This window comes from Symphalangus syndactylus, chromosome 10 (genome assembly GCF_028878055.3).
Source record: "Symphalangus syndactylus isolate Jambi chromosome 10, NHGRI_mSymSyn1-v2.1_pri, whole genome shotgun sequence".
In the NCBI taxonomy this organism is placed as follows: domain Eukaryota; kingdom Metazoa; phylum Chordata; class Mammalia; order Primates; family Hylobatidae; genus Symphalangus; species Symphalangus syndactylus.
In genome coordinates, this window is record NC_072432.2 from 82,731,229 (window position 1) to 82,755,116 (window position 23,888).

At 42.3% G+C, this 23,888-nt stretch overlaps 1 protein-coding gene across 6 annotated transcripts in view; it reads right to left on the bottom strand.

Annotated features, from left to right (window-relative positions):
- CRACD (capping protein inhibiting regulator of actin dynamics) overlaps window positions 1-23,888 on the bottom strand; it is a 299,860-nt gene that overhangs the window by 51,778 nt on the left and 224,194 nt on the right. For 4 of the 6 annotated variants that reach the window (XM_055294598.2, XM_055294594.2, XM_055294595.2 and 1 more), the window contains one exon: window positions 22,114-22,285. The gene's annotated coding sequence lies outside the window, so the exon portion shown is untranslated. Of the gene's footprint in view, window positions 1-285; window positions 824-22,113; window positions 22,286-23,888 lie in introns of those variants that run through there. The other 2 variants (XM_055294596.2, XM_063610399.1) reach the window with 1 other exon arrangement.

The window sequence follows — 23,888 nt, forward strand, 5'->3', positions numbered from 1 at the left end:
AACTTAACATGAATTCATCAATTTTCCCACAGAACTCCTATCTTTTCTATTTCTTTGTTACTCTCATCCCCCGGACTCTGTGCTATATTATTTTGTAAGCGAGGTAAAGTCCAGACTAGGAGGAAGATAAAATGCAAAAACCTTAACAGATAACATCGCCTGTGCTTTCACTTTCAGAAATCCTTCAAAGACAATGTAGAAATTCATGCAGAAGACTGGAAATCCTGAGCTCGCAGACCCATTCCGAGCCTGCATTCCACTCTGCCTGCCAATATTTCTCCGCACCTGTGTCTGGAGGCCTGGAGCGCTGCTCTTCACATCTCTAGTGAGTCTCTACGAGTAAACTGGCAGCAGCAAAAGGCAGTGTACTGTACCAGCGGTGACAGGGACAGCCCTCACACAGCCAACAGCCACTGCAGAAAGGGCCCCTCTGTGCTCATGGAGTCCAAGACCCAAGTCTTTATGGATGGAGAAGCTGAGGCCCAGCAAAGTGAAGAGAGAGACTCAATCAAAACAGAAACCAGAACTCAGGCTCCTGGCTCCTATTGACAGGGCTTAATACAGTGTTTACAGATGTCTGGATTTCTTAGAGAAGAAAGACATTATATGAATGGTGGCTGCTGGATCACGACAAGAAAGGAGCATTAAGAGGGTTCCAGTTCACCCACAATAGCAAATATTATACAAAAGAGGATATGCCAGTTTTACTTTGTTTTGTTTTTGAGACAGTCTCATTCTGTTGCCCAGGCATTCTGTTGCCCAGGCATTCTGTTGCAGTGGTCTCTCTGCTCACCGCAGCTTCGAACTCTCCAGGCTCAAGGGATCCTCCCACCTCAGCCTCCCAAGTAGCTGGAAATACAGGTGTGCACCACCGTGCCTGGCCCACTCCAGGAACTATTTGCTACGGACTAGAGGCTTTGAATAGGCTTAGTCAATTCTAAGGGAAGATGCGTTTAGCACTAAGAAAAACTCACAGAGGTTTACAGGGTCCTGTTCTACCTACATCTTAAAACATTTAAGCCCTTTGATCTAACTCATTATGGGTTTAGAAAGACAGCAGGAAACACACATTGGTATTTCTCCTTTACTCCACCTCCTCTTTCCGTTCCTTTACCCAGAGTAAGATGAATTAACTCCAAGATTTTACCTAGAGGCTCCAAACAACGACTTTAGGGCCAGGCACAGTGGCTAATGGCTATAACCCCAACGCTTTGAGCAGGGAGAATAGTTTGAACCCAGGAGTTCAAGATCAGCCTGGGAACCACAGCAAGAGCCCATCTCTACAAAAAATAATTTAAAAAATTAGCCAGGTTCGCCGGGCACAGTGGCTCTTGCCTGTAATCCCAGCACTGTGGGAGGCCGAGGTGGGCAGATTGCCTGAGGTCAGGAGTTCAACACCAGCCTGGCCAACATGATGAAACCCCCTCTACTAAAAAATATAAAAATTAGCCAAGCATGATGCTTCACGCCTGTAATCCCAGCTACTCGGGAGGCTGAGACAGAAGAATCGCTTGAACTTGGAAGACAGAGGTTGCAGTGAGCCAAAATCATGCCACTGCACTCCAGCCTGGGTGACAGAGTGAGACTCTGTATCAAAAAAAAAAAAAAAAAAAAAAATTAGCCAGATATAGTGCTGCACATTTGCAGTCCCTGCTACTCAGGAGGCTGAAGCGGGCAGATTGCTTGAGCCCAGGAATTCGAGGCTGCAGTGAGTTATGATCACATCACCATACTCCAGCCTAGGTGACAGGGGCCTTGCCTCCAAAAATAAAAGGAAATAAAAGGCTGTTATAGAATAAATAACATAGTACTGTCAGGCTCATTTTGGCAGCAAATACATCAAAATATAGGGCGTTTCGAAGGGCTTGTTTCTGTGCTTAAAGTTGTCAAGAGCTTAGGAAACTCAGTGGAGGCCTGGATGAGTCATTGCAATTTGCTGGAATAGTATATGGATAGGATGATTATGCTAATAAGCATGCCAGCAGCAATGGTTAGGGCTCCCACACTGTAACCTTTGCTCAGGTGAAGCTTTTATTTTTATTATTACTTTTTATGTTGAAGCCATTGCAGACTTTGTTTTCCCGGACCATTTGAGAGGAAGTCACTGGCATGATGCTCATCACCCTGACCAGGGCAGCAGTGGGAGCCAGAGGGCTTGCTCTTGAACACACAATAAGATGTTAACGGGAGTCTGCAGAAATAAATGCAGGAACCCTGAGAGCAGTTGAAAAATCAATGGGTGTATAATTGTTACTGTTGCCCTGGTTTTACCTCCACCCTATTGCAATATAATTGACATTTGTAAAAGATCTCCAAGTTGCATCTTTTCCAATTCAGCTTTCTCTGAAACTCTACAGTAATCTTTTTTTTTTTTTTTTTTTGAAACAGAGTTTTGCTCTGTCGCCCAGGCTGGAGTGCAGTGGCACGATCTCAGCTCACTGCAAGCTCTGCCTCCCGGGTCCATGCCATTCTCCTGCCTCGGCCTCCTGAGTTTTTTGTGGTGTTTTTTTTTGTTTTGTTTTGTTTTGTTTTGTTTTTTGGAGACAGAATCTCACGCTGTTGCCCAGGCTGGAGTACAGTGGCACAATCTCAGCTCACTGCAACTCCCACCTCTGGGGTTCCAGAGATTCTCATGCCTCAGCCTCCCAAGCAGCTGGGATTACAGGCTCATGCCATCACACTTGTCTAATTTTGGTATTTTTAGTAGAGATGGGGTTTTGCCATGTTGGCCAGGCTGGTCTCAAACTCTTGGCCTCAAGTGATCTGCCTGCCTCAGCCTCCCAAAGTGCTGGGATTACAGTCATGAGCCACTGTACCTAGCCCCCTATATTAATCTTAAAGGAGTTAATTTGCCAGCTCAGAAACCACTGGGGTTTCCCTCGTGCCAAAATCCTCCCAGATAAAGCTGCAGTGGTTGCTTGGCATTTAAGGCTCTTCATGCCAGAGCCCTAAAGTACTCTGGCTCTATGAGACAGAGGTTGTGTAGTGTAGGGATTACCTCTTACCTCTTAGGGATTAGTTCTTACCTCTGAAACCTAGTTCTACCATTTACCAGCTGTGTGGCTTTCAGCAAGTCTGTAAACCTCCAGGTGCCTCAGTTTCCTTAACTGTTAAATGGGGATAATAATAGGACCTATCTCACAGGGCTTTCATTAGAATTGAATTAATGATATGTAAAACACTAAGAATGGTGTAAGCAGTGCTGGGCACCTATAATCCTAGTGCTTTGGGAGACCAAAGCAGGGGGATGGCTTGAGGCCAGGAGTCTGAGACCAGCCTGGGCAACAACACTACAAGACCCTGTCTCTAAAAATAAAAAATAAAAAATAAAGAATTCATGGGGCGTGGTGGTCCGTGCCTGTCGTCCCAGCTACTCAGGAGGCTCAGGCGGGAGGATTGCTTGAATTCAGGAGTTTGAGGCTTTAGTGAGCTGTGATCCCACCACTGCACTCCGGCCTTTGTGACAGAGCAAGAAACCGTCTCTTAAAAAAAAAAAAGTTATTATCTAATGTCACCCTACTTCAAGCACCCATGAGGCAAACCTGACCTGTCAGTTCCTCAAATACCATCACTGGGTTCTATTACCACGTAGGGTCTTCTGCTGCATGGACTGCCCAGTGCCAGTCTCGCAATTCGGTTCTTACCCATTGATGAGGTTTGGAATTGTGTACCCGCCCAAATCCCACGTTGAATTGGAGGGGCGGCCTGGTGGGAGGTGATTGGATCATGGCGGTGGATTTCCCTCACACTGTTCTCGTGATAGTGAGTGAGTTCTCACAAGATCTGATGGTTAAAAGTGTGCGGCACTTCCCCCTTTGCTCTTTGTCTCTCCTGCTCCACCATGGTAAGACGTGCTTGCTTCCCTTTCACCTTCCACCACAACTGTAAGTTTCCTGAGGCCTCCCAACCATGCTTCCTATTAAGCTTGTGGAACCGTGAATCAATTAAACCTCTTTTCTTTATAAATTACACAGTCTCTTTCTGGCAGTGTGAAAACAGACTAATACACCATCTTTTGAGGTCCAGCTCAAACTTTATCAGCCCCACAGACCTTTTCTTGCTCCCTTTTGTCCCTCAGGAATCCGTTTGTATGAATCTCATGCTGTTTGATGTTATGGTTACCATAATCAAGTCTTCAATGAGAGAGAAAATAAAAGTGCTTTGCATGTTGTAATGTACAACACAGATGTGATTCTTTTTTTTGTTGTTTTTTGTTTCTGAGATGGAGTCTCACTCTGTAGCCCAGGCTGGAGTGCAGTGGCACCATTTCGGCTCACTGCAACCTTCGTCTTCTGGGTTCAAGCAATTCTCCTACTTCAGCCTCCCAAGTAGCTGGGATTACAGGCACCCACCACCATGCCTGGCTAATTTTTATATTTTTAGTAGAGATGGGGTTTCACCATGTTGGCCAGGCTAGTCTCAAACTCCTAACCTCAGGTGATCCACCTGCTTCGGCCTCCCAAAGTGTTGGGATTACAGGCGTGAGCCACCACACCTGGCCAACATGATTTTACTGACAATAGTGATACCATCTTATCTCCACCCCAGTACGATGTGTGGCATGAGGTCAGGGATCACATCTATTATCTTTGTTTTTCCCATAGTGCTTTCTATTATCAAATTTGTCAGCATTTTTTTTTTTTTTTTTTTACTTTAGGATGGGTTCTTACTATGTTGAACAGGCTGGTCTGAAACTCCTGGGCTCAAGGAATCCTCCCACCTCAGCCTCCCAAAGTGCTAGTATTACAGGTATGAGCCGCTGTGCCCCACCAAACATTTTCAAAGGATAAGAAAATGATTACTACTGTAGGGTGAGTTGTTTTACCAGGTGGGTTTTCTATAGAGAGACCACTGAGGTAATGGAAAGTGTGATGCAGATGTGTTATGGGAAAACGCAGAATATGTTCAGATCATGGCTGTTTTCCAGGAGGTCACTGCAGAAAACTCCAAGAAGCCAACGGGTGGCAAGTCAGGAGGCTGTTCAGCCTCTCTCAAGGTTTCTTTTGAGCCTTCTTTTCAACTTAAACCAGGGAACTGCTCCAGGCTTTGCTTCCCACTTTCTATTTCAAACCTTCTCTCTCACACCTTGTTTTCCTGGTGTCTACACGTGTCAGTCACCAGTCTGATTTGTAGGCAACAGAAACTTTGTTTCACTCAACCTAAAGATAATGTACTAGAAGTACAGTGGAGGCTCACAGAACAAAAGAAACCAGACTGCAGGCTTGGAAAAACACTGGAGTTAGGTAGGAGAGCTCTAGAGCCCAGGCATCAGGAGCCACAGCCGCCATTAGGCCGCAGAGTGAGCCAGTAACTGCTCCTCCTAGAAGCTGTGTTCCTTACATCCCTGACTCACCTGCCAAGTCAAAGTCCTAGGGGAGAACATGTGATTGGCCAGGCTGGGCTGCAGGCTCATGCCAGGCTGCAGTGGGAGCGGAAGTGGAAGATCCGATCCTTTTGATTTCTGTCCTAGGAAGCAGGCACTACGTCCTATCAGAGCTACACACAGCAAGGTAAAGACAACTCCCTAAAAGGGAAGTCACCTTGACTTTAGTCACCTTTCAGGGAGTCACCTTGACTTGAGAAGGGGAACTGGATACTAATGGCTAAGTGACCAAAAAACAGCTACCACACTATGCTTCTAGGTCTGCGTCTGGATTCTCTCTTCTAGTCTAGCCCACCTGGATGGATGACTCACTTGCACAATTCCCTGTATTGTGATTCTGCTTCTCCCCAGGAGGCTGCCCTTCTTTCTTGGTGGCATGTGCTGCTGCCTGAGAGCAAAGGTTGTCACACCCCATGGTCCTGGGATGCTGAAACCCAGGCCCAGTGCTCTATGCTCATACCTATCTGGAGGAATGGGAGAGATGAGACAGAGGTGTATGCTGGGTCTGTGACCTGGAGCTCAGCACGCTGGAAGGTCAGAGCAAAGAGAGAGGTTGCAAAGGAAAGCAAAACAAACTAAGTTAGCCCTGCAGCCACGCTACTCCGTCTCTCACCCACTAGGCACTTAGTGCTAAGGAGAGCGGAGAGGCGTCAGGAAGAGCTATCTCCATTTTAAGCTAAAGATAGCGTCTATGCGAAAGGAACAATGAAAAGCAAGAGGCAGTTTGGTAGGCAGAGGCATTTCTGAGAAAGTTCTCCTCATTCACATTAATACAAGAGAGGGACTGCCTTCTTTCTGTCTGTGGTCTTTGTCATCCGCCTATGACACCTGGAACTGTGACGGCCATCTTGTGACTATGAGGGAACAAACCTGAGGACAAGAGGCCACTCCCTGAGGATGCCAGAGAAAAAGGGACTCAGATTGGATCCTGGTGATGTTGCTGGGCCATTTCATCAACCAACCTTGGAACTTGGAAAGTCTTCCAGACTTTCTGGTCCATCAGACAACATACTTCATTCCTGTTGAAGATGCTAGTAGTTCTGATTTCTGTTACAACTGCAATCATCCTACCTGCTACAGCTTTCTAGCCACTCTTCTAAGCACTGGGCACAATCTAAGACCTGCTGACATCCAACTGCGGAGTGCGAGCCTACAGAGGGAAATTCTTCCCATCCAAAAAAGGAGAAGGCTTTCTGCAGCTGCACAGTGAATGCATGCCTCAGGCCAGCCCTCCTATTCCTTATCCTTTGTCTTTTTTGGACAAGAATCATGTAATTTGGGACCATAGATATTGGGTAATTACTACGGCGATGATTAGGGATTCACTTCAGGAATAAGGAAATATAATTATAGTCCCATTTCAGCTTGTTTCCATGACAACAGGGGCAATTGCAATTGATCAGCAGTTTTCTTCCTAAACAGATCCGTGAGTCTCATTCAAATGAAATGTTAAAGAGCAATTAAATATCCTCATCAAACAAACTAGAGTTGCTGGAAGAGACTGGAGTCAGATTATCTGACTTTGAGGCTCATCCTGAACTTGGGTATCCTATCCAAATATACGGTACTTGATAGGCTATAGTGTACCAAATTATCTGTTAATTACAGAAGAAACAGTGTACGTCATACAAATTCAAGGAAGAGGAGGAAAGTTTGGAATCTCAAATGGAGAATCTTGGAAGTCAGAGGGTCATCTACTCCAGTCTGTAAGCTCAGTCCTGTGTCTATACCACCTAAGACAAACGATCTTCTAACTTGCCTCTAAAGCCCACTTCACAGGCTTCCATGCTATTTATTCCACTCCTACGTTTCCCCATGTGGAGAAAGATCTTTTCATAAACCTCCGTAGCTGTCATTTGAATAAATTTTCCTCTGGTTCATGCTCTGGAAATAGTAGTCATCAATATCCTCTTTATCTCAATACTAATATTAACCTGCTTTTTAAAGTGCTTTATTGCAGATAGCGAAATGTCATATGCATTTTTGTCCTTCTAATAATCCTGGGAGATGAAGGGCTAGCTAGGTTGGGGTCACACAGCTCTCGAGTGAGACACCAGGCTTCCTGAGAGGTCCCTAGCTCCTGCTCTGCTGCATTTACCACATATCGTATCTCTAAGAATCGCTATACCTCAGCAGTCCCCAACCTTTTCAGCACCAGGAACCGGTTTTGTGGAAGATAATTTCTTCATGGACAAAGGGTGGGAAGATGGTTTCAGGATGAAACTGTTCCACCTCAGATTATCAGGCATTAGATTCTCATAAAAAGCACGCCACCTAGATCCCTCGCATGCACAGTTCACAATAGGGTTCATGCTCCCATGAGAATCTAATGCAGCTGCTGATCTGATAGGAGGTGGAGCTCAGGCAGTAATGCTACCTTGCCTGCCACTTACCCTCTGCTGTGCGGCCTGGTTCCTAACAGGCCGCAGACCGGTACTGGTTCACCACCTGGGGGTTGGGGACCCCTGAAATAACTGATTCATCAACCTTCTTTTTCTCTAGATGTATTCAGCTCAGCTCTGTTGATTCTCCTGCTTAGTCCCTAATTTTTATTTAATGGGTTTTGCACCTCTTCACCATTCCCTATTCAATTTCAGCATATCCCAGGTTCCTAAGGATAGAGGATAAACAAACAAGTAAAACAGGTCCTTTCTGACTTCATGCTCTGAAAAGCAGCAAGGTCACGTGAATCAATGCAAACAATGGTAAGCAGGGAGCCTGCACTTCAGTATAATTTCACTGGTAACATGAAGTCTCATGGCACCAGCTGTGGATTCTTCCTTTTCCAGCAGGTCTGAGGGACAGTGATACTCTTTACCAAGGTGGGAAACTGGAGGCCAAATTAGATGAATATTGACTTGGCCAGTGGGAAAAGTCAGTATGGCAAAGAGCAATAATCATGCATTCATTCATTGAATAAATGCTTACTGAATACCTGCTATGTGCCAGGCCCAGCATTAGAGGCTGGAAATACAATGAACGGCAAGTCACAAAGCTTACTTTTAGGGAAAGGTCAAGGAAGTTGTGAGAACAATGTCAGGGGGAGGGGCCTGATCTAGGCTGAGGGAATCAAAGAAAGCTTGCTCTCCTAAGGAAGGCACATTTGTGCAGAAAACTCAAGGATGGAGAGGAATTAGACAAAGGAAGGAGGTGGAGATGGGGGATGGGGCTATTCAAGAAAAAAGCACTACCATGTGCAAAATGGGCAGGCTTGGATTGTAGTCACATTTCTTTTTTTTTTTTTCTTTTTATTATACTTTAAGTTTTAGGGTACATGTGCACAACGTGCAGGTTTGTTACATATGCATACATGTGCCATGTTGGTGTGCTGCACCCATTAACTTGTCATTTAACATTAGGTATATCTCCTAATGCTATCCCTCCCCTATCTCCCCACCCCACAACAGTCCCCGGTGTGTGATGTTCCCCTTCCTGTGTCCATGTGTTCTCATTGTTCAATTCCCACCTATGAGTGAGAACATGCGGTGTTTGGTTTTTTGTCCTTGCGATAGTTTGCTGAGAATGATGGTTTCCAGCTTCATCCATGTCCCTACAAAGGACATGAACTCATCACTTTTTATGGCTGCATAGTATTCCATGGTGTGTATGTGCCACATTTTCTTAATCCAGTCTATCATTGTTGGACATTTGGGTTGGTTCCAAGTCTTTGCTATTGTGAATAGTGCTGCAACAAACATACGTGTGCATGTGTCTTCATAGCAGCATGATTTATAATCCTTTGGGTATATACCCAGTAATGGGATTGCTGGGTCAAATGGAATTTCTAGTTCTAGATCCCTGAGGAATCACCAGAGTGACTTCCACAATGGTTAAACTAGTTTACAGTCCCACCAACAGTGTAAAAGTGTTCCTATTTCTCCACATCCTCTCCAGCACCTGTTGTTTCCTGACTTTTTAATGATGGCCATTCTAACTGGTGTGAGATGGTATCTCACTGTTGTTTTGATTTGCATTTCTCTGATGGCCAGTGATGAGGAGCATTTTTTCTTGTGTCTTTTGGCTGCGTAAATGTCTTCTTTTGAGAAGTGTCTGTTCATATCCTTCACCCACTTGTTGATGGGGTTGTTTGCTTTTTTCTTGTAAATTTGTTTGAGTTCATTGTAGATTCTGGATATTAGCCCTTTGTCAGATGAGTAGATTGCAAAAATTTTCTCCCATTCTGTAGGTTGCCTGTTCACTCTGATGGTAGTTTCTTTTGCTGTGCAGAAGCTCTTTAGTTTACCCAAGATGGCCGAATAGGAACAGCTCCAGTCTACAGCTCCCAGCATGAGCGACGCAGAAGACGAATGATTTCTGCATTTCCATCTGAGGTACTGGGTGCATCTCACTGGGGATTGTCGGACATCACCTACACCTTATACAGGACAGTGGGTGTAGTCACATTTCTAACACTAATAGCACTGTCACCTCTTTGAGCCTGTTTCCCCACTTATAAAGTGAAGGTATGGGATCAGAACTAAAAATTACCCTAAACCATTAATATTTTATATGCCCACCAGCAATGTGTGAGGGTTGCAATCCCTATATATCTTCATCAACACTTGCTATTGTCTATCTGTTTTGGCTGTAGCCTTCCTAAATAATATCTCATTTGTGGTTTTGATTTGTACTTCCCTGATGGCTAATGATGTTGAGCAAGTATGGTTTATGTGTTAATTGATATTTTTATATCTTTTGTGGAGTGATGTCTATTAGAATCCTTTGCCTATTAAAAAAAATTTGGGGAGGGGGTCATTTTATTATTGAGTTGTGGGAGTTTTGTTTTTTATTTTTACTTATTCTGAATATGACTTACAAATATTTCCATCCATTCTGTGGATTGTTTTATAACTTTCTTGATGATATCATTTGTAACACAAAATCTAATTTTGATGTAGTCCAAATTTTCTGCTTTTCCTTTTGTCGCTTGTGGTTTTGGTACCCAAGAAACCACTGCCTAATTGAAGGTCATGGAAATTTACTTTTTCTTTTAAGAGTTTTATAATTTTAATTCTTACATTTAGGTCTGTGATCCATTTTGAGTTAATTTTTGTATATGATGTAAAAAAGGGTCCAATTTCATTCTCTTGCACGTGGCTACCCAGTTGTCCCGGAAATATTTGTTGAAAAACTCTTCTTTGCCCATTGAATTGTCTTAGCACTCTTATTGAAAATCAATTGACCACAAACATAAGAGTTTATTTCTGGACTCTCAATTCAATTCCATTATCTTTATATCTATTCTTATACCAGTACTGCACTGTTTAGATTACTGTAGCTTTGTAGTAAGTATTTTAAATGGAAAGTGTGAGTCTTCCATCTTTGTTCTCCTTTTTCAATAATGTTTTGGCTATTCTGGGTTCCCTGCAATTCCATATGAATTTTAGGATCCACTTGCTAATTTCTGGGGGTAAAAAGACAGCTAGGATTTTGATGGGGACCACATTGAATCTGTAGCTCAATTTGTGGAGTACTGTCATCTTAACAATATTATGTTTTCCAATAGATGAACATGGGATGTCTTTCCATCATTTTAATCTTCTTTAATTTCTTTCAATGATATTTTGTCATTTTTAGTGTACAAGTCTTGCACTTCTTGGTTAAACTTATTCCTAAGTCATTTATTCTTTTTGATGCTATATAAATGGAATTGTTTTCCTAAGGTCATTTTTAGATTATAAATTGCTAGAGTACAGTAATACAATTGATATACAAAAACTCCAATCTTGCATCCTATAACCTTGCTCAATCTTGTTTATTAGTCTAATAGCTTTCTGTGTGTGTATTCCTTAGGACTTTCTATATATACAATCACGGCATCTACAAATACAGTTTTACTTCTCCCTTTCTAAGATTAATGCCTCTTATTTCTTTTTCTTTTCTAATTGTCCCAGCTATAGCCATACTATAGTACTACAGCCCAGCTATAGTATTGTAGAATACAGTGTTGAATAGAAGGAATGAGATAAGAAACCTTTGTTTTGTTCCTGATCTTAAGGGGATCACATTCATTTTTCATCATTAAATATGATATTAGCTGTGGATTTTTCAGATGCTCTTTATCAAGTTGAAGGAGTTTCCTTCTACTTCCGGTGTTGTCTATTTTTTTTTTTTTATAAATTGTGAAAGGATGTTGGATCTTGTCAAATAGTTTTTCTGCATTTATTGAGATGATCATGCGGTTTTTATCCTTTATTTTATTAATATGGTATATTACATTGATTGGCTTTTGTATGTTAAACCAACCTTGCACTCCTGGAATAAATCCCATTTGGTCATGTTACTTAATCCTTCTTACATGTTGTTGGATTCAGGCTACTAGTTTTTTCTTAAGGATTTTTGTGTCTATTGTCATAAAGGATATTGGTCTGTGGAGTTTTTTTCTTGTGATATCTTTGCCTGATTTTAATATGAGGATAACACTGGCCTCACAGAGTTGGAAAGTTCCCTCTTATTCTATTTGTCATATTCCTTCTTTCATGAAAATTTTTGCTTATGCCATTATCTGACAGGTTCATGCCTTCCCTCTCAGCTACTCCATGTCCTGCCCATCATTTGGAGTCAGCTCAAGGCCCCCTCATTCCTGAACCCTTTCCCGACTGTTCCAGTCCAAGTGAGCTCATCTTCTCCAGAACCCCTTCACATCTCACTGTGCTTACATCTGGCACTTAATATAAAGTGTTGTACTTATGCACGATGTAACAAACACTGGGTGTTCAGTAGAAACTGGAAGCAGGACAAGTAGAGTCCCAGTAAGTATCAGAGCCTCACTCAGGCCTGCCTGGAGGCAGGCAGACATCTGAGCCTAGTGACTCAGGACCAGTCTGATGATTCAGGGCCATATGAGTAGCTCCCTAGTGAGGCTGCAGCCTCCTTGAGAGGCACAGTAGTGGATGCTTAAGAATGCACTCTTTATTGCTTGAATAGTGGCTCAGGGATTTATAAGATGTATGACCTTAGGCAAATTACTTGCTAGCCTTAGTTTTCTCATCTTTGAACTGTTGATAATAATATCAATCCTAAATAGTTGTGGTAAATATTATATGAGTTCACCTATGCAAAGTGTAATAACTTCAATTAGTGGTAGCTTTAATACATGCCATTGGGTGGAGCCAAGATGGCCGAATAGGAACAGCTCCGGTCTACAGCTCCCAGCGTGAGCGACACAGAAGACGAGTGATTTCTGCATTTACGTTTGAGCTTTGAAGAGAGTAGTGGTTCTCCCAGCATGCAGCTGGAGATCTGAGAACGGACAGACTGCCTCCTCAAGTGGGTCCCTAACCCCCAAGCAGCCTAACTGGGAGGCACCCCCAGTAGGGACAGACTGCCACCTCACTCGGCCAGGTACTCCTCTGAGGCAAAACTTCCAGAGGAACTATCAGACAGCTGAATTTGTGGTATCATGAAAATCTGCTGTTCTGCAGCCACCGCTGCTGACACCCAGCCAAACAGGGTCTGAGTGGACCTCTAGCAAACTCCAACAGACCTGCAGCTGAGGGTCCTGTCTGGTAGAAGGAAAACTAACAAACAGAAAGGACATCCACACCAAAAACCCATCTGTACATCACCATCATCAAAAACCAAATGTAAATAAAACCACAAAGATGGGGAAAAAACAGAGCAGAAAAACTGGAAACTCTAAAAAGCAGAGCACGTCTCCCCCTCCAAAGGAACGTAGTTCCTCATCAGCAACGGAACAAAGCTGGATGGAGAATGACTTTGAGGAGTTGAGAGAAGAAGGCTTCAGACGATCAAACTACTCCGAGCTACGGGAGGAAATTCAAAACAATAGCAAAGAAGTTAAAAACTTTGAAAAAAAATTAGAAGAACGGATAACTAGAATAACCAATGAAGAGAAGGGCTTAAAGGAGCTGATGGAGCTGAAACCCAAGTTTCGAGAACTACGCGAAGATTGCAGAAGCCTCGGTAGCCGATGTGATCAACTGGAAGAAAGGGTATCAGTGATGGAAGACGAAATGAATGAAATGAAGCAAGAAGGGAAGTTTAGAGAAAAAAGAATAAAAAGAAACGAACAAAGCCTCCAAGAAATTTGGGACTATGTGAAAAGACCAAGCCTACGTCTGATTGGTGTACCTGAAAATGATGGGGAGAATGGAATCAAGTTGGAAAACACTCTGCAAGATATTATCCAGGAGAACTTCCCCAATCTAGCAAGTCAGGCCAACATTCAGATTCAGGAAATACAGAGAACGCCACAAAGATACTCCTCGAGAAGAGCAACTCCAAGACACATAATTGTCAGATTCACCAAAGTTGAAATGAAGGAAAAAATGTTAAGGGTGGCCAGATAGAAAGGTCGGGTTACCCACAAAGGGAAGCCCATCAGACTAACAGCTGATCTCTCGGCAGAAACTCTACAAGCCAGAAGAGAGTAGGGGCTGATATTCAACATTCTTAAAGAAAAGAATTTTCAACCCAGAATTTCATATCCAGCCAAACTAAGCTTCATAAGTGAAGGAGAAATAAAATACTTTACAGACAAGCAAATGCTGAGTGATTTTGTCACCACCAGGTCTGCCCTAAAAGAGCTCCTGAAGGAAGCACTAAACATAGAAAGGAACAACCGGTACCAGCCACTGCAAAAACATGCCAAATTGTAAAGACCATCAAGGCTAGGAAGAAACTGCATCAACTAACGAGCAAAATAACCAACTAACATCATAATGAAAGGATCAAATTCACACATAACAATATTAACTTTAAATGTAAATGGGCTAAATGCTCCAATTAAAAGACACAGACTGGCAAACTGGATAAGGAGTCAAGACCCATCAGTGTGCTGTATTCAGGAAACCCATCTCACGTACAGAGACACACATAGACTCAAAATAAAGGGATGGAGGAAGATCTATCAAGCAAATGGAAAACAAAAAAAGGCAGGGGTTGCAATCCTAGTCTCTGATAAAATAGACTTTAAACCAACAAAGATCAAAAGAGACAAAGAAGGCCATTACATAATGGTAAAGGGATCAATTCAACAAGAAGAGCTAACTATCCTAAATATATATGCACCCAACACAGGAGCACCCAGATTCATAAAGCAAGTCCTGAGTGACCTACAAAGGGACTTAAACTCCCACACAACAATAATGGGAGATTTTAACACCCCACTGTCAACATTAGACAGATCAATGAGACAGAAAGTTAACAAGGATATCCAGGAATTGAACTCAGCTCTGCACAAAGTGGGCCTAATAGACATCTACAGAACTCTCCACCCCAAATCAACAGAATATACATTTTTTTCAGCACCACACCACACCTATTCCAAAATTGACCACATAGTTGGAAGTAAAGTTCTCCTCAGCAAATGTAAAAGAACAAAAATTATAACAAACTGTCTCTCAGACCACAGTGCAATCAAACTAGGACTCAGGATTAAGAAACTCACTCAAAACTGCTCAACTACATGGAAACTGAACAACCTGCTCCTGAATGACTACTGGGTACATAATGAAATGAAGGCAGAAATAAAGATATTCTTTGAAACCAATGAGAAGACATAACATACCAGAATCTCTGGGACACATTCAAAGCAGTGTGTAGAGGGAAATTTATAGCACTAAATGCCCACAAGAGAAAGCAGGAAAGATCCAAAATTGACACCCTAACATCACAATTAAAAGAACTAGAAAAGCAAGAGCAAACACATTCAAAAGCTAGCAGAAGGCTAGAAATAACTAAAATCAGAGCAGAACTGAAGGAAATAGAGACACAAAAAACCCTTCAAAAATTAATGAATCCGGGAGCTGGTTTTTTGAAAAGATCAGCAAAATTGATAGACCGCTAGCAAGACTAATAAAGAAGAAAAGAGAGAAGAATCAAATAGATGCAATAAAAAATGAAAAACGGGATATCACCACCAATCCCACAGAAATACAATCTACCATCAGAGAATACTACAAACACCTCTATGCAAATAAACTAGAAAATCTAGAAGAAATGGATAAATTCCTCAACAAATACACCCTCCCAAGACTAAACCAGGAAGAAGTTGAATCTCTGAATAGACCAATAACAGGCTCTGAAATTGTGGCAATAACCAATAGCTTACCAACCAAAAAGAGTCCAGGACCTGATGGATTCACAGCCGAATTCTACCAGAGGTACAAGGAGGAATTGGTACCATTCCTTCTGAAACTATTCCAATAGATAGAAAAAGAGGGAATCCTCCCTAACACATTTTATGAGGCCAGCATCGTCCTGATACCAAAGCCTGGCAGAGACATAACGAAAAAAGAGAATTTCAGACCAATATCCTTGATGAACATTAATGCAAAAATCCTCAATAAGATACCGGCAAACTGAATCCAGCAGCACATCAAAAAGCTTATCCACCATGATCAAGTGGGCTTCATCCCTGGGATGCAAGGCTGGTTCAACATACGCAAATTAATAAATGTAATCCAGCATATAAACAGAATCAAAGACAAAAACCACATGATTATCTCAATAGATGCAGAAAAGGCCTTTGACAAAATTCAACAACCCTTCATGCTAAAAACTCTCAATAAATTAGGTACTGATGGGACATATCTCAAAATAATAAGAGCTATCTATGACAAATCCACAGCCAATATCATACTGAATGGGCAAAACCTGGAAGCATTCCCTTTGAAAACTGGCACAAGACAGGGATGCCCTCTCTCACCACTCCTATTCAACATAGTGCTGGAAGTTCTGGCCAGGACAATCAGGCAGGAGAAGGAAATAAAGGGTATTCAATTAGGAAGAGAGGAAGTCAAATTGTCCCTGTTTGCAGATGACATGATTGTATATCTAGAAAACCCCATTGTCTCAGCCCAAAATCTCCTTAAGCTGATTAGCAACTTCAGCAAAGTCTCAGGATACAAAATCAATGTACAAAAATCACAAGCATTCTTGTACACCAATCACAGACAAACAGAGAGCCAAATCATGAGTGAACTACCATTCACAATTGCTTCAAAAAGAATAAAATACCTAGGAATCCAACTTACAAGGGATGTGAAGGACCTCTTCAAGGAGAACTACAAACCACTGCTCAATGAAATAAAAGAGGATACAAACAAATGGAAGAACATTCCATGCTCCTGGGTTAGAAGAATCAATATCGTGAAAATGGCCATACTGCCCAAGGTAATTTATAAATTCAATGCCATCCCCATCAAGCTACCAATGACTTTCTTCACAGAATTGGAAAAAACTACTCTAAAGTTCATATGGAACCAAAAAAGAGCCTGCATCGCCAAGTCAATCCTAAGCCAAAAGAACAAAGCTGGAGGCATCATGCTACCTCACTTCAAACTATACTATAAGGCTACAGTAACCAAAACAGCATGGTACTGGTACCACAACAGAGACATAGATCAATGGAACAGAACAGAGCCCTCAGAAATAATGCCGCATATCTACAACTATCTGATCTTTGACAAACCTGACAAAAACAAGCAATGGGGAAAGGATTCCCTATTTAATAAATGGTGCTGGGAAAACTGGCAAGCCATATGTAGAAAGCTGAAACTGGATCCCTTCCTTACACCTTATACAAAAATTAATTCAAGATGGATTAAAGACTTACATGTTAGACCTAAAACCATAAAAACCCTAGAAGAAAACCTAGGCAATACCATTCAGGACATAGGCGTGGGCAAGGACTTCATGTCTAAAACACCAAAAGCAATGGCAACGAAAGCCAAAATTGACAAATGGGATCTAATTAAACTAAAGAGCTTCTGCACAGCAAAAGAAACTACCATCAGAGTGAACAGGCAACCTACAGAATGGGAGAAAATTTTTGCAACCTACTCATCTGACAAAGGGCTAATATCCAGAATCTACAATGAACTCAAACAAATTTACAAGAAAAAAACAACCCCATCAAAAAGTGGGCGAAGGATATGAACATACACTTCTCAAAAGAAGACATTTATGCAGCCAAAAAACACATGAAAAAATGCTCATCATCACTGGCCATCAGAGAAATGCAAATCAAAACCACAATGAGATACCATCTCACACCAGTTAGAATGGCCATCATTAAAAAGTCAGGAAACAACAGGTGCTGGAGAGGATGTGGAGAAATAGGAACACTTTTACACTGTTGGTGGGACTGTAAACTAGTTCAACCATTGTGGAAGTCAGTGTGGCGATTCCTCAGGGATCTAGAACTAGAAATACCATTTGACCCAGCCATCCCATTACTGGGTATATACCCAAAGGACTATAAATCATGCTGCTATAAAGACACATGTACACGTATGTTTATTGAGGCACTATTCACAATAGCAAAGAGTTGGAACCAACCCAAATGTCCAACAATGATAGACTGGATTAAGAAAATGTGGCACATACACACCATGGAATACTATGCAGCCATAAAAAGTGATGAGTTCATGTCCTTTGTAGGGACATGGATGAAACTGGAAAACATCATTCTCAGCAAACTATTGCAAGGACAAAAAACCAAACACCGCATGTTCTCACTCATAGGTGGGAATTGAACAATGAGAACTCATGGACACAGGAAGGGGAACATCACACTCCGGGGACTGTTGTGGGGTGGGGGCAGGGGGGATGGATAGCATTAGGAGATATACCTAATGTTAAATGACGAGTTAATGGGTGCAGCAAACCAACATGGCACATGGATACATATGTAACAAACCTGCACATTGTGCACATGTACCCTAAAACCTAAAGTATAATAATAAAAAAAAAAAAATGCCATTGGATATTCTCAGTGAAAAAGGGGTCTATGGTCAAAGGAACATTGAAATACCGCATACTACATCCTTCTTCCTAGGGATTCACAGGACACATTCGCATAGTAAAACTTCTGTCGAGTCCCACATAAAGAATCCTACTTAATTTGTTTTTGTTCAGAATTCCCCAAACCTATTTACCAAGATGACCCTCTCCCTCTTTTAAAATTTAACAACTGCTTTAACACGCCTTTGGGAACATAATATTAGTTGTGTTTAATTAAGAAAAGAAATCACATCAGATTGTTAAAAACGGATCATGTTTTATTGCTTTGCTTTTCCCAAGGAATGTATAATTTAAAAGCAGCAGCCTAGGAGAGATAAAGGCTTCTAACCTAGAGAAAGAAAAGAATGCTTTAAAAACCCAAAGGAAATGGAAATTTTCAGGCAGAAGGAGCAGATCAATAAGAAGCTATTCTTGGTCATGGAAACATTTCTAGAATTTCACATTCTTGGGAGTTTGACAGGATGTTAAAGTTCAGCTCCCTTAAATTCCCACCCAGTGCAGAAATCCCACCTTCACTGGCCTCAACCTTTGTGGGCACATGCCAAGCCTCCCATTTTTAGGCAGTTCTAATTAGGAAATTCTCCCTCACATTGGGCTGAAATCTACCTTCTTGTAACCTCTACCCAAAATCATGTTAATGGAGCTTTGAGTTTTGTGCTTTTGTGATAACTGTCCGTTTTGGAGATAGCAAATAAAATGTACAGAAAATTTTTTGAATCATTACACAATGTAAAGTAACAGTCTGTTAATTGAACCATGAACTAAAAATAAGAATTTCTGAAAACAACATTTTTCATTTTCTCCATCTGTAAATAGGGCAAATAATTAGAAGCTCAGTTATACCATAACCAACATATGTAGTATTTAATTTGTAAATACTTTGAAATTACTTTGCAATTGTCGATTCCCTAGAAAAGAGAAATACGTATTTTTTAATTACTTCTATTTTCCTGTGTTTCTAACTTTTTTTTCTATGTTGTCCAGGCCAGAGTGCAGTAGCTATTCATAGACATGATCATAGCGCACTATAGCCTCGAACTCCTGGCTCAGATGACCTTCCTGCCTCAGCCTCCCTAGCAGCTGGGATTAAAGGCACTTGCTGCCACACCTTGCTGTGTTTCTATCCTAATTTTTTTTTTAACTTTTATTTTATGTTCAGGGGTACACGCGAAGGTTGGTTATGTAGGTAAACTCACGTCACATGGGTTTGCTGTGCAGATTATTTCATCATCCAGGTATTAAGCCCAGTAAATTATCTTTTCTGCTCCTCTCCCTCCCGTCACCCTCCACACTCAAGTAGATTCCAGTGTCTGTTGTTCCCTTCTTTGTGTTCATGAGTTCTCATCATTTAGCTCCCGCTTATAAGTGAGAACATGCAGTATTTGGTTTTCTGTTCCTGCATTAGTTTGCTAAGAATAATAGCCTCCAGCTCCATCCACGTTCCTGCAAAAGACATGACCTTGTTCTTTTTTGTGGCTGCAAAGTATTCCATGGTGCATATGCACTACATTTCTTTATCCAGTCTGTCACTGATGGGTATTTAGGTTGACTCCATGTCTTTGCTATTGTGAACAGTGCTGCAATGAACATTTGCATGCATGTGGCTTTACGGTAAAATGATTTATACTCCTCTGGGTATATACCCACTAATTTTTTAAATATTTAAAGTGACATTCTAAATATTAATAGTCCAAAGCTTATCCTTTTATATCCTTACTTATGAGATGAGTTTATTAGAAAAAGAAGTGTTTAATTAAAATATAGTACACATCTCATAAATGCAAGTTTGTGGACAAGAGTCAATAATGAGGACAGGTGACATTATTAGAAATGTAGCTATTTGACCCAAAGTGGAATTTCCCAGGGCTTTGTAAAACCTGCAACCTTAAGGAAAACCCCAAGAAGTTAACAGAATATAAGACTTCAATGGGAAGAGAACCTCCAGGGTCCACGTTCCTGTTAGAGTCCGACATGGCTCAATATGAAATCAGACTTGGCCGAACTATGCTATACCTACTATACTACAAAAAGGATGGCTTGTGTTTCCATAGAACTGTCCCTCTAAGGGAGAACTTTCCAGACTTGACCTCATTTTGTATTAAACTGCCACTTATTCTCATTTTACTCTCTGTTCCTCCTCCTGATACCACGAGGCCAAAAAGTTCACACTCTTATTTTACAATTGAAAACCTGAAGTAAAATCAAAACGGATTCAAACTGCACACTCCTTGACTATCCACTGGAACAGCGTTCCAACAGCTGAGTGAGTTAGCACTAGCTGTGCTCTCCTTTCAGTTACATCTTTCCCTGTGTCAAATTAAATCATTTTCTTACCCTACAGAGGAAAGACAACAGAAAATAAACACAGGGCTGTCAAGGAAAAGAGTCAGTATCAGGACTAACAAATGCTGTTGCTGAATATTTGCTGTAAAACTTAATGTGGACCACTGGTCTGAGGGTTTTGTAATTTGGACACAACAGCAGTGTTCATTAGAATTTACTTACTGACACACACCACAGAGGATATTTTTGTCTCTGTCCTTGAAGCACAGTGAGACTATCACAGATGGTACCATCTATTCCGTCCGCTTAGCTTATGCAGTGTCAGGCATTCATGGAAAACATTTTTTTGAGCGTGTAATATAAGGCTGAATGAAACCTAGTCCCTGACTTCATGAAACTGACAGTCGAGTGAACACAGACAAGCAAATCAATAATTTCCACAGAAAGTGACAAGTTCTCTGCTGAAACCAGGCACACGATGCTAGAAGAACATGGGCAAGGGCAAATGAATCAGACGGGGTTGTCGGAAAAGGTTTCTCAGAGGAGCTGGTTTCTAAGCTGTCAGTATCAGAGTTTAACCAGCTCTGATTCTGACTTCAATTCCAAGCACTCAGGTGAGAAAGTACTCCCTGACCCTACTTTTCTGAGTTCCCGACACTGTCACACCCAGATTTAGTGCCTGTGTTCTAAGAGGCGGGGAAGGAAAGAAGGAAGGAAGGAAGGGAAGAAAGGGAGAAGTGGGGGAGGGAGAGGGAAGAAAGGAGGGAGGGAAGGAGGAAACGGAGGAAAGAAGGAAGGAAGGAAGGAAGGAAGGAAGGAAGGAAGGAAGGAAGGAAGGAAGGAAGGAAGGAAGGCAGGCAGGCAGGCAGGCAGGCAGGCAGGCAGGCAAAAGCTCCATCATAGACAGGCTCCAGCAGTTGCTAGAGATGGCCAGGGGTATGAAGGGTGGCCACCTGTGCCTGAGCAACCTGCATCCTCAACAAGGGTGTAAAGTCTAGCTTGTGACACCCTTTCTCTTAGTAAAGCAACGGCATAAGGAAACACAGTCTTCTTCAATCTGAGGAACCCTGGTGAGCCAAGCTAGTGAAATGTTGCCTCCTTCCACAAACAAGAGCAGCGAAGTGAATGCCCAATTCCTGTGCACTCCCAGAAAATGAGGTCAGACTCATTTGCTAACTCCCCAAGGTGACTTCTCCATGCAGAATACACCAAGTCTTACACGTTCCCAGAGATGGAACCCATTTGTGATCTTTTTTTTTTTTTTTTTTTTTTTGAAGCAGAGTCTCACTCTGTCACCCAGGCTGGAGTGCAGTGGCATGATCTCAGCTCACTGCAACCTCCACCTCCCAGGTTCAAGTGATTCTTGTGCCTCAACCTCCTCAGTAGCTGGGATTACAGGTGCACACCACCACACCTGGCTAATTTTTTTGTACCTTTTTTAGTAGAAACGGGGTTTCCCCATGTTGCCTAGGCTGGCCTCGAACTCCTGACTCAAGTGATCTGCCCGCCTCGGCCTCCCAAAGTGTTGGGATTACAGGAGTGATCCCAACGCCCTGCCCCATTTGGGATTCTGTTCTTGTCTCCTGGAACCAAAAACAGCACCTACTTCCTTTGGGATCCCATTCCCCCCCCACGGGACTCCACCAAAGATCTGAAAAGAAAGTGCAAGTTATTACCTTAGATTGTCTTCCAGGGTCTCCTCATCTGAAGAAAAGGTCCCATTGCTGACACTCTGATGAGAGTGACTCTTCTTCCCCAACGACTGAGCCCGGAACAACGAAGGGTCTTTCTTTTTCCTTTTGCCAAACAACTTCTTAAAAGGCTGGAATTTGCCTCCCTTCTTCTTGTCTGTGGATTGTAAAATAAACACATGCTGCAGTGTGGCAGGGCTGCACTACCAAGCCTAAAGAGCAAATTATAACCCAGCTGCCTCCGGCCAAAGGAGACAGGGCAAAGGGCGGCCATCAGCCCGAATGAGCGACCAAGCCCTGTGCCAGGAATGTCGGAGCCAGCCCCAGTGCAATCCATGCACAGTGAGGCAGAGCACGAGCCAAAGGCATGGTGAATCTTCTGTCCCCCAGGCTCCCAAGAAACATCTGGGGAGAACCAGAAGAGGTTCCAAGTGGCCAGGGCATGGTGGCTCATGCCTGTAATGCCAACACTTTGGGAGGCTGAGGTGGGAGGAGCATTTGAGCCCAGGAGTTTGAGACCAGCCTGGGCAACACAGTGAGATCCCATCTCTACAAAATATAAGAAAATTAGTCGGGTTGGTGGTGCACGCCTTTAGTCTTGGCTACGTAGGAAGCTGAGGCTGGAGGACTGATTGAGCCTGGGAAGTTGAGGCTGCAGTGAGCTGTGATCACACCACTGCACTCCAATCTGAGCCACAGGGTGAGACCCTGTCTCAAAAAATAAATAAATAAATAAAATAAAAAAGAAAAAGAAAAGATTTCAAGCTTCATGGTGGCCAGCACAGCACCTCTTTGCACATGCAATAAGGCAGTGCCTGCTTTCTTTAACAAAGCAGATAGCCAAGTGCCCGTTCTCCACGGAAGAGGCTGAGAAAAACACTTAAGTCCGATTGTTTGTTTTGTTTTGTTTTGTTTTAATATTTTTATCTCTATCTATACATATCTCCAGTTTGAGGATCATTCTGTTTTGGCCTTTATTAGATACAGAAGATAACTGCCAACTCTTGGCATAAGCTTTGCCCCCTAATTCCCTCTATCCCCATATATTTCCAGTTTATTTCCCTCGTCTCTTTTTAAAATCTACTATGAAGAGCCCCAAAGGAGTTGCTATGAACATCTTCCCATATATTACTTCATTAGTCAGGAACTAGGCTTGCTGCCAACATTTTTTAGAGGTATTTTAGGTAATACCTTTCAGTCCTCCGCCTTTGGATACAAATTCCTTCATGTTATTCCACTCTTTCCTTGGAAAAGAAAGTGTAAGTCACCCTCTACCAGAAGCAGCATCTTCCTGGATCTTTCCTTTTTCTTTAAGAAGCTTAAAGAACCACTTTTCCAGTGGTCTGACAACTATTTTTAAAAACTTTTTTTTTTATTTTTATTTTTGAGATGGAGTTTCACTCTTATCGCCCAAGCCGGAGTGCAATGGCGCAATCTTGGCTCCCTGCAACCTCTGCCACCCAGGTTCAAGTGATTCTCCTGTCTCAGCCTCCTGAGTAGCTGGGATCACAGGCGCCTGCCACCATGCCTGGCTAACTTTGTGTGTGTGTGTGTATGTGTTTTTAGTAGAGACGGTGTTTCACCATGTTGGCCAGGCTGGTTTTAAATTCCTGACCTCAAATGATCCATCGGCCTCAGCCTCCCAAAGTGCTGGGATTACAGGCGTGAACCACTGGGCCTGGCCTAAAAACATGTTTTAACCCTTACTATGTACCACAGCTCTAAGAACCTTATAAATATTAACTCAGTTAATCCTCACA